Genomic DNA, 9,700 nt, shown 5'->3' with positions numbered 1-9,700 from the left:
CTTCCTTCCTTCCTTCCTTCCTTCCTTCCTTCCTTCCTTCCTTCCTTCCTTCCTTCTCTCTCTCTCTCTTTTTTTTCCTTCCTTCTTTCTTTTTCTCCCAGACGGAGTGTCACTCTATCACCCAGGGTGGAGTGCAGTGGTGGGATCTCGGCTCACTGCAAGCTCCCTCTCACACGTTCACGCCATTCTCCTGCCTCAGCCTCTCGAGCAGCGGGGACTACAGGCGCCTGCCCCCACGCCAGGCTCATGTTTTGTAGTTTTAGTAGAGAGGGGGCTTCACCATGTTAGCCAGACTGGTCTGGATCTCCTGACCTCATGATCCACTCACCTCTGAATCCCAACGTGCTGTGGTTACAGGTGTGATCCACCGCGCCCACCCTGCTGTAGTCTTTTGTGGCTTCCCCCCTCTCTCCCTTCCCCCTACTCTTGCCATCCTTTCCAAACTCCCCGGACTCTGCCCCCACTTTATCGCCCACCTACAAACCCACTGCAGCTGGGGACGTACTCTTGGGGGTCCGCCCCGAAAGCACAATCAGGCAGCAGCATACCACCACTTCCGCCTTGCTGCTGCCATGCCTGGAGCTCTCTTCCATCCCGGGAGGTCAAGGGGCCAGTCCACAAAGGCGCAGGCACAGGTTCCCTGCCGTTGGAGCTGCCTTCCCGCTCCCGGAATTCCAAGGCGATTCAATGCACTCATCGGACGCTGCCTCAACCTTCCAAACTGGGGGAAGTGGGAAGCAGCAGCAGCGGGTGCCACACACACCAGTCAAGACCTCTGCTCCAGAACACAGGGCCCGCTTTATCCAGGGGAAGGATATTGCTTTGCCAGCCACCAGGCAAACAGTCCCTGTGCACCCGGATTCCATTGCCACCAATTTCGTGTAAACTCCAGTCCCAAGGACATGCCAGAGACCCAGGCCTCGGGTACCGTGGGCTCACCCATTTCCATGGCTCCTGCCAAGTGGACGGAGGAACTCTGCAAATCTAGGGTCCCAATGCACCGTACCAGGAGCAAAGGGAGGTTCCAACAATGGAAGGAGCCTACAAAAACCACCTACAAAGCAAGCAATTAACCCAAGACAAAACCTGTCTCAGAGCTCCATTACTCCTCTTGCATGGATGGCCTGGTCACCTTGTTCTGGCCCAGCCCATGCCCCCTGCACCCTAACCAAGTCTGCGCAAAAGGGACCTGCCTACCGGAGCAGGGAGCACCCTCTCCAAGGCTCTATTGCTCTCGCTCTGTAACTCCCTTACCCTCTCTCTTCTGGGTTTGCCCCTGCAACTCACGCTCCTTCTGTTGCCTTCTCTCTGTCTCTCTCTCTTTCTCTGTCCCTCTCTCTTTCTCTCCCTCTCTGTCTGTCTCTTTCCCTCTCCCCGTGCCCTGTCTCCCTCGACTGCTGTCTCTTTCCCTCCCTCGGTTTCAATCTCTCCATCCATGTCTTCCTTGCTCTCCTTCAAGCCGTTTGCATGTGCGTGCATGTGTGTGTGTGTCTTTGTGTGTTTGCACACTTGTGTGGGTTCCCGCATGCGATCGCCTAGGTGTTTCTGTGTGTGGGTGTGTGGATTTTCTCCTGGTGGTGGTGGGGTGTGACTGGGTTTCTTTCAGTAACTCTCGCTGGTGATCAGGCTGCCAGCTCTAGTGCCAGCCTGGGGAAAAGCAGGGCCATCTGCCAACCCCCAATTCCTGTCGTCCTCTTGCCCACTGGCCGGGTCTTGGTCTGAACAAGGGACCGTGGTGTGGGCGTTGTGAGAAAAAGGCCGCGTGCAGCTGGGCAGGCTGTTCACCCTTGGCCAGCCCTGATGGCTCTGTGTGGGTGGAGCAAGAGGGGGCCTTGCAGGAGCTCCTGAGTGCCCTGGGATCCAAAAGAACATCTCCACGACAGGGCTGAAGTCGGGACGGTGTCCCAGGATCCTGGGCCCTGGGCTCTGATGCCTGGGGGCACTCCCTGTTCTGAGTAGGCCCGATGTGGTGGAACCTTGGAATCTCGGGAGCCCAGGGAAGGCCGGGGGCAAGTGGCTCAGAGGTCCCGATTCGAGCCCAGGGCCCCCGGGCTGGTGGTGCCGGCTGGAAGCCGGTAGTCATGGCTGTGACGAGCTGTTAGGGAAGCCAGGCGCCTCTGCTAGCATCTATGGCCATACCACCCTGAACGCGTCTGATCTCAGAAGCTAAGCAGAGTCGGGCCTGATTAGTACTTGGATGGGAGATGGCCTGGGAATACTGGGTGCTGTAGGCTTTTTTCCTTCCTTCCTTCCTTCCTTCCTTCCTTCCTTCCTTCCTTCCTTCCTTCCTTCCTTCCTTTCTTTCTTTCTTTCTTTCTTTCTTTCTTTCTTTCTTTCTTTCTTTCTTTCTTTCTTTCTTTCTTTCTTTCTTTCTTTTTCTTTCCTTCTTTCTTTCCTTTCTTTCTTTCTTTTCTGTCTTTTTCTTCCAGATGGAGTCTCGCTCTGTCACCCAGGCTGGAGTGCAGTGGCTTGATCTCGGCTCATGGCAAGTTCCGCCTCCCGGGTTCATGCCATTCTCCTGCCTCAGCCTCCAGAGGAGCTGAAACTACAGGCGTCTGCCAGCAAGCCAGGCTCATGTTTTGCAGTTTTAGTAGAGACGGGGTTTCACCGTGTAAGCCAGGACTGCACCGTGTTAGCCAGACTGGTCTAGATCTCCTGACCTCGTGATACACCCCCCTCGGCATCCCAACGTCCTGTGACTACAGACATGATCCACCGTCCCGGGCCTGCTGTAGGCTTTTGTGACTTCCCCCCTCCCTCCCTTCCCCTTACTGTCACCATGATTCCCAACGTCCCCTGACTCTGCTCCCCCATCATCATGCCCCTACACCCCCACCACCTCCGGGGACCTCCTTCTGGGGCTGTGCCACGAAAGCACCACCGAACAGCAGCATTCCACCACTAATGCCTAGTCGTCACCCCCCAGGTGCCTGGCTCCACCCTGAGAGGACAGGGGGTCGGAACCCCAAAGCACATGGGCTGGTGTTGGCATTGTGAGAAAAACGCCACACGCCGCTGGACTGCATGTTCACCCTTGGCCGGCCATTAGCTCTGGTTGGGTGGGGCAAGAGGGGTCCTCGCAGGAGCTCCTGAGCCGCCAGGAATCCAAAAGAATATCTCCGTGACAGGGCAGAGGACTGGAGTGTGTCCCAGGATTGTGGGCCCTGGGCCCTGACGCCTCAGAGGGCTCCCTATTATCAGCAGACCCGACATGGCAGAAGCTCAGGAGCTCGGGAGCCAGTGGAAGGTCACAGGCGAGCACCTCGCGTGTCCTAATATGAGCCCAATGGGCCCGGGCTGGCAGTGCCAGTTGGAAGTCGTTGGGCATGGCTGGGACCGGCTCTTGGGACAGCCAGGCGCCTCTGCTGTCTATGGGCATAGAACCCTGAACGCGCTCAATGTAGTCTCTTTTTGGAAGCTAATCAGGGTCCTGCCTGTTTAGTAGCAGCTCCAGGGTCCTGATACAAGTCCAGAGGCCCCAGGCTGGTGGTACCGGCTGGAAGCCGGCAGACATGGCTGGCCTGGGCTCTTGTGGAGGCCAGGTGCCCCTGCCAGCATCTATGGCCATACCAACCTGAATGCACGAGACCTCCTCTGATCTTGGAAGCTAAGCAGGGTTGGGCCTTGTTAGTACTTGAATGGGAGACCACCTGGGAATACTGGGTGCTGTAGAATTTTTTGCTTTCTTTCTTGTCTTTCTTTCTTTTATACATTCCTTTCTTTCCTTCTCTCTCTTCTTTCTTTCCTCTTTCTTTCTCTCTCTCTCTCTTTCTTTCTTTCTTTCTTTCTTTCTTTCTTTCTTTCTTTCTTTCTTTCTTTCTTTCTTTCTTTCTTTCTTTCGGTCTCTCTCTCTCTCTCTTCTTCCAGACGGAGTCTCACTCTATCACCCAAGTTGGAGTGCAGTGGCGTGATCTTGGCTCACTTCAAGCTCCATCTCTCATGTTCACGCCACTCTCCTGTCTCAGCCTCCTGAGCAACATGGACTATAGACGCCTGCTCCCACGCCGGCCTCATGTTTTATAGTGTTAGTAGCAGAGACAAGATTTCCCCGTGTTAGCCAGGCTGGTCTGGATCTCCTGACCTCATGATCCACACTCCTCGGAATCACACGTGCTGTGGTTGCAGCCATGATCCACGGAGCCTGGCTTGCTGTAGTCTTTTGTGGCTTCAACCATCCCTCCCTTTCCCTTACTGTTGCCATGCTTCCCAACTTCCCCCATTCTGGTCCCACGTTATCCCCCACCTACAACACCGCTGCAGCTGGGGACATCCTCTTGGGGATCTGCCACCAAAGCACATTTGGGCATCAGCGTCCCACCACTTACAACTCACTGCCACCATGCCATGAGCCTGGGTACATCCCGGGAGGTCAGGGGGCAGACCATAAAGGTGCAGGCGCAGGTTCCCTGCCATTGGCGGTGCCTTCCAACTCCCGGAATGCCCAGGAGATTCAATGCACTCATTGGGCACCGCCGCAACCTTCCAAAGAGGGGGAAGGGGTGGGCAGGGGCAGTAGGTGCCACACACACCAACCAAGACCACCGCTCCAGAATGCAAGGGCCTCTTTATCCGGGGAAAGGACATTGCTTTGCCAGCCACCAGGAAAACAGTCCCTGTGCACCCAGATTCCATTGCTACCAACTTCGTGTAAACTCCAGTCCCGAGGACATGCCAGAGACCCAGGCCTCGGGCAACGTGGGTATGCCCAGAGCCACGGCTCCTGCCAAATGGACGGGTGAACTCTGCAAATGTAGGGGCCCAATGCACTCCACCAGGAGCACAGGGAAGTGCCAACATAGGGAGGAGCCTAGGAAACCCACCTCCAAAATAAGCCATTAATCCAAGACAACATCCGTATCAGTGCTGCATTGCTCCTCTTGCATGGATGGCCTGGCTACCCTGTTTTGGCCCAGTCCAACCCCACTCCACCCTATCCCAGTCTGCTCAAAAGGGCCATGCCTACCAGAACAGGGCGCTCCATATCCAAGCCTCTATCACTCTCGCTCTTTAGCTCCCTCCCACTCTCTCTTCTGTGTCTGCCCCTTAACTTCCTGCTACTTCTGTCGCCTTCCCTCTCTCTCTCTCTCCCTGCTTCCCAACCTCCCCTGACTCTGTTCCCCCTTTATTGCCTGCCTACACCACCGCCACAGCTGGAGACCTCCTCCTGGGGGTCCGCCACCAAAGCACCTCCAGGCATCAGAATCCCACTGCTCCCACCTCACTACTGCACTACTAGGAGCCCGGCTCCAGTCCGGGAGGGCAGGGGTACGAACACTAAAGGTGGAGGCGCAGGTTCCCTACCATTCACCATGCCTTCCCGCTCCTGGAATAACCAGGAGATTCAACCCACTCAGTGGGCACCATTGCAAACTTTCAAACTGGGGAAAGGGGTGGGCAGTGGCAGCAGGTGCCACACATGCCAGCCAAAACCTCAGCTCCAGAATGCAGGGGCAGCTTTATCCGGGGGAAAGACATTGCTTCACCAGCCACCAGGAAAACAGTTCCTGTACACCTGGATTCCCATCGCCACCATCTTCATGTAAACTCCAGTCCCAAGGACACTCCACAGACCCAGCCCTCGGGCTCCGTGGGCACGCCTGTCCCCACGGCTCCCACCAAACACGAAGGCGCAATCTGCCAATCAAGGGGCCCACCGAATCGCACTAAGAGCACATGGAGGTACCAACAAAAGAAGCCGCCTACGAAAACCATCTCCAAAGCAAGCAATTAATCCAAGACAAACCCCTCTCAGCGCTCCGTTGCTCGTCTCGCATGGACGGCCTGGTCACCCTCCTCTGGACCAGCCCAACCCCCCTCCACCCTATCCTGGCCTGCTCAGAAGGGCCCTGCCTTAAGGAACAGGGAGCTCTCTCTCCATGGATCTGTCACTGTTGCCCTCTAGCTCCCAACCCCTCACTCTTCTGGGTTTTCCCCTGCACCTCGTACTCCTTCTGTCGCCTTCCCTCTGTCTCTCTGTCTCTCTCTCTTTCTCTGTCCCTCTCTCTTTCTCTCTCTCTATGTCTCTATCCCTCTTCCCCTACCCTGTCTCTCTCAATCGCTATCTCTCTCCCTCCCTTGGTTTCAATCTCTGCATCCATCTCTTCCTTGCTCTCCTTTGAGCCATGCATGTGTGCATGCATGTGTGTGTGTGTGTGTGCGCGCGCGCGTGCCTGCACTCGCGCGTGTGTGGGTTCCCGTGCGAGAGCGCCCGGGTGTGTCTGTGTGTGGGGCTGTGCATTTTCTCCTGGTGGTGGTGCAGTGTGTCTGGGTTTCTCTCAGCCCCTTTCGCCGGGGATCGGGCTGCTCGCTCTAGTGCCAGCCTGGGGCAAAGCAGAGCATCCCTCAACCCCCAACCACCCACGCCCTCTTGCCCACTGGCCGGTTCTTGGTCGTAACAAGTGACCATGGTTGGGGCATTGTGAGGAAAAGGCCAGCTGCGTCTGGGCAGCCTCTTCGATCTTCGCCAGTCCTGACAACTCTGGGTGGTAGGGCAAGAGGGGACCTCGCAGGAGTTCCTGAGCGGCCAGGGATCCCCCCTAACGTGCAAGATCTCATCTGATCTCAGAAGCTAAGCAGGGTCGGGCCTGGTTAGTACCTGGATGGGGGACTGCGTGGGAATACCAGGTGCTGTAGGGTTTTTGTTTTCTTTCTTTCTTTTCTACATTCATTTCTTTCCTTCTCTCCTTCTCTCTTCTGTCTTTCCTTTCTTTCTTTCTCTGTTTCTTTCTTTCCTTTTTTCTTTCTTCTTTCTTTCTTTCCTTCTCTTTCTTTTTTCTTCCTTCTTTCTTTCTTTCTTTCTTTCTTTCTTTCTTTCTTTCTTCTTTCTTTCCTTCTTTCTTTCTTTCCGTTCTTTCTTTCTCTCTCTCCTTCTTTCTCTCTTTCTTTCTTTCCTCCTTCCTTCCTTCCTTCTTTCCTTCCTTTCTTCTTTCTTTCTTTCCTTCTTTTTCTTCCAGATGGAGTCTCACTCTATCACCGAGCGTGTAGTGCAGTGGTGTGATCTCAGCTCATGGCTATCTCTGCCTCATGCATTCATGCCATTCTCCTGCCTCAGAATCCCGAGCAGCGGGGACTACAGGCGCCCACCCCTATGCTGGGTTCATGTTTTGTAGTTTTAGTAGAGATGGGGTTTCACTGCGTTAGCCAGTCTGGTCTAGATCTCCTGAGCTCATGCTCCACCTGTCTCGGCCTCCCAAAGTGCTGGGATAACAGGCGTGATCCACCACCCCCAGCCTGCTGTAGGCTTTTGTGGCTTCTCCCCTCCCTCCCTTTGCCTACTGTCACCATGCTTCCCAACCTCCCCTGACTATGCTCCACCTTTATCACCCACCTACATGCCCGAAGCAGCCGGGGACCTCCTTCTGGGGATCTGCCACCAAAGCACCACCCAGCAGCAGCATCCCAGTGCTTCCGCATCACGGCCACTCCGCCAGGAGACCGGTTCCACCTCGGGGGGGATGGGGGTGGGGGAAGAGGTCAGGACACCAAAGGCGCAGGTGTGGATTCCCTGCTGTTCACAGTGCTTTCCCTCTCCCAGAACGCCCAGGTGGTTCAGTCCACTCATCAGGCACCACCGCAAACTTCCATACTGGGGGAAGGGGTGGGCTGGGGCAGCGGGTGCCACACACGCCAGCCAAGACTTCCTCTCCAGAACGCAGGGGCTGCTTTATCCAAGGGAATGACTTTGCTTTGCCAGTCACCAGGAAAACAGTCCCTGTGCACCCAGATTCCCATTGCCACAAATTTTGTGTAAACTCCAGTCCCGAGGACACGCCAGAGACCCAGGCCTCGGGCCCCGTTGGCACGCCCGTTGCCACAGCTCCCACAAAAAGGGCTGGTGCACTTTGTAAATCGAGGGACTAACAGCACCACACAAAGAGCACAGGGAGGTGCCAACAAAGAAAAGAGACTGTGAAACCCACCTTCAAAGCAGGAAATTAATCCAAGACAAAACCCGTCTCAGCACTCCAATGCTCCTCTCGCATGGACGGCCTGGCCACCTTGTTCTGCCCCAGCCCAAGCCCCCTCCAGCCTATCCAGGCCTACTCAAAAGGGCTCTGCCTACCTCAGCAGGGTGCTCCCTCTCCAAGACTCTATTGCTCTCGCTTTCTAGCTCACTCCCCCTCTCTCTTCTGGGTTTGCCCCTGCACCTCGTGCTACTTCTCTTGCCTTCCTTCTGTCTCTCTATCTCTCTCTCTTTCTCTGTCCCTCTCTCTTTCTCTGTCTCTCTGTCTATCTCTTTCCCTCTCCCCCTACCCTGTCTCTCTCGATTGCTGTCTCTCTCCCTCCCTCGTGTTCAATATCTCCATCCATCTCTTCCTTCCTCTCCCTCAAGCCGTTTGTGTGTGCGTGCATATGTCTGTGTGTGTGTGTGTGTGTCTGTGTATGGGCACGTGCACTTGTGTGCATTCCCGCAGGCAAACGCCCAGGTGTGTCTATGTGTAGGGCTGTGGATTTGCTCCTGGAGGTTGTGAGGTGTTTCTGGGTTTCTCTCAGCCCCTCTGGCTGGGGATCAGGCTGCCAGCTATACTGCCAGCCCAAGGCAAAACAGGGCCATCATTGTGAGAAAAGGGCCAGGCACGTGTTGTCTAGATGTTTGCCCTTGGCCAGCCCAGGCGGCTCTGGGTGGGTGGAGCAAGAACAGGCCTCACAGGAGCTCCTGAGCTGTCAGTGATCCACCGTTTCCACCTAGCTGCTGCCCCACCAGGAGCCCAGTTCCATCCTAGGAGGGCAAGGGGCCGGACCCCAAAAGCACAGACCTGGATGTTGGCATTGTGAGATGAAGGCCATGTGCCGCTGGGCTGCCTGTTTGCCCTTGGCCAGGGCTGACGCCTCTGGCTGGGTGGGTCAAAAGGGGGCCTCGCAGGAGCTCCTGAGCCAACATGGATCCAAAAGAATACTTCTGTGACAGGGTGGAGGAGCAGACAGGGTCCCAGGATCGTGGGTCATGGGCCCTGAGGCCTCAGAGCACTCCCCATTCTGAGCAGGCCCGACATTGTGGAAGCTCGGGAGCTCGGGAGCTGGGAAATGGCCACGGGCGAGCGACTTGCAGTTCTGGATATGAACACGGAGGCCCCGGGCCAGTGGTGTTGGCTGGAAGCTGGCAGGCATGGCTGGGCCAGGCTCTTGTGGCAGCCAGGAGCCTCTGCCGGCGTCTACGGCCATACCACCCTGAATGCACGAGATCTCATCTGATCTCGGAAGCTAAGCCAGGTTGGACCTGGTTAGTCCTTGGATGAGAGATCGCCTGGGAATACCGGGTGCTGTGGACCTTTTTGCTTTCTTTCTTATCTTTCTTTCTTTTCTACCTTCCTTTCTTTCCTTCTCACTCTCTCATCTATCTTTCTTTCTTTTCTCTCTCTCTCTCTCTTTCTTTCTTTCTTTCTTTCCTTCTTTCTTTCTTTCTCTCACTCATTCTTTCTTTGTTTTCTTTCTCTCTTTCTTTCTTTCTCTCTATTCTTTCTCTCTCCTCTCCCTCCTTCCTTCCTTCCTTCCTTCTTTCCTTCCTTCCTTCCTTCCTTCCTTCCTTTCCTTCCTTCCTTCCTTCCTTCCTTCCTTCCTTCCTTCCTTCCTTCCTTCCTTCCTTCCTTCCTTCCTTCCTTCCTTCCTTCTTTCTTTCTTTCTTTCTTTCTTTCTTTCTTTCTTTCTTTCTTTCTTTCTTTCTTTCTTTCTTTCTTTCTTTCTTTCTTTCTTTCCTTTCTTT

At 55.2% G+C, this 9,700-nt stretch overlaps 3 pseudogenes; all 3 read left to right on the top strand.

Annotated features, from left to right (window-relative positions):
* The first annotated feature begins 2,125 nt into the window (after positions 1-2,125).
* LOC112614682 lies at positions 2,126-2,234 on the top strand (annotated as a pseudogene).
* Positions 2,235-3,556: 1,322 nt separating this feature from the next.
* Positions 3,557-3,675, top strand: LOC112615317 (annotated as a pseudogene).
* Positions 3,676-9,150: 5,475 nt separating this feature from the next.
* On the top strand, positions 9,151-9,269 carry LOC112614699 (annotated as a pseudogene).
* Positions 9,270-9,700: the final 431 nt, after the last annotated feature.

Source organism: Theropithecus gelada, chromosome 1 (genome assembly GCF_003255815.1).
Source record: "Theropithecus gelada isolate Dixy chromosome 1, Tgel_1.0, whole genome shotgun sequence".
Classification (NCBI taxonomy): domain Eukaryota; kingdom Metazoa; phylum Chordata; class Mammalia; order Primates; family Cercopithecidae; genus Theropithecus; species Theropithecus gelada.
Note: the sequence above shows the minus strand (reverse complement) of the source record. Positions and strands in the feature narration are given on the sequence as shown.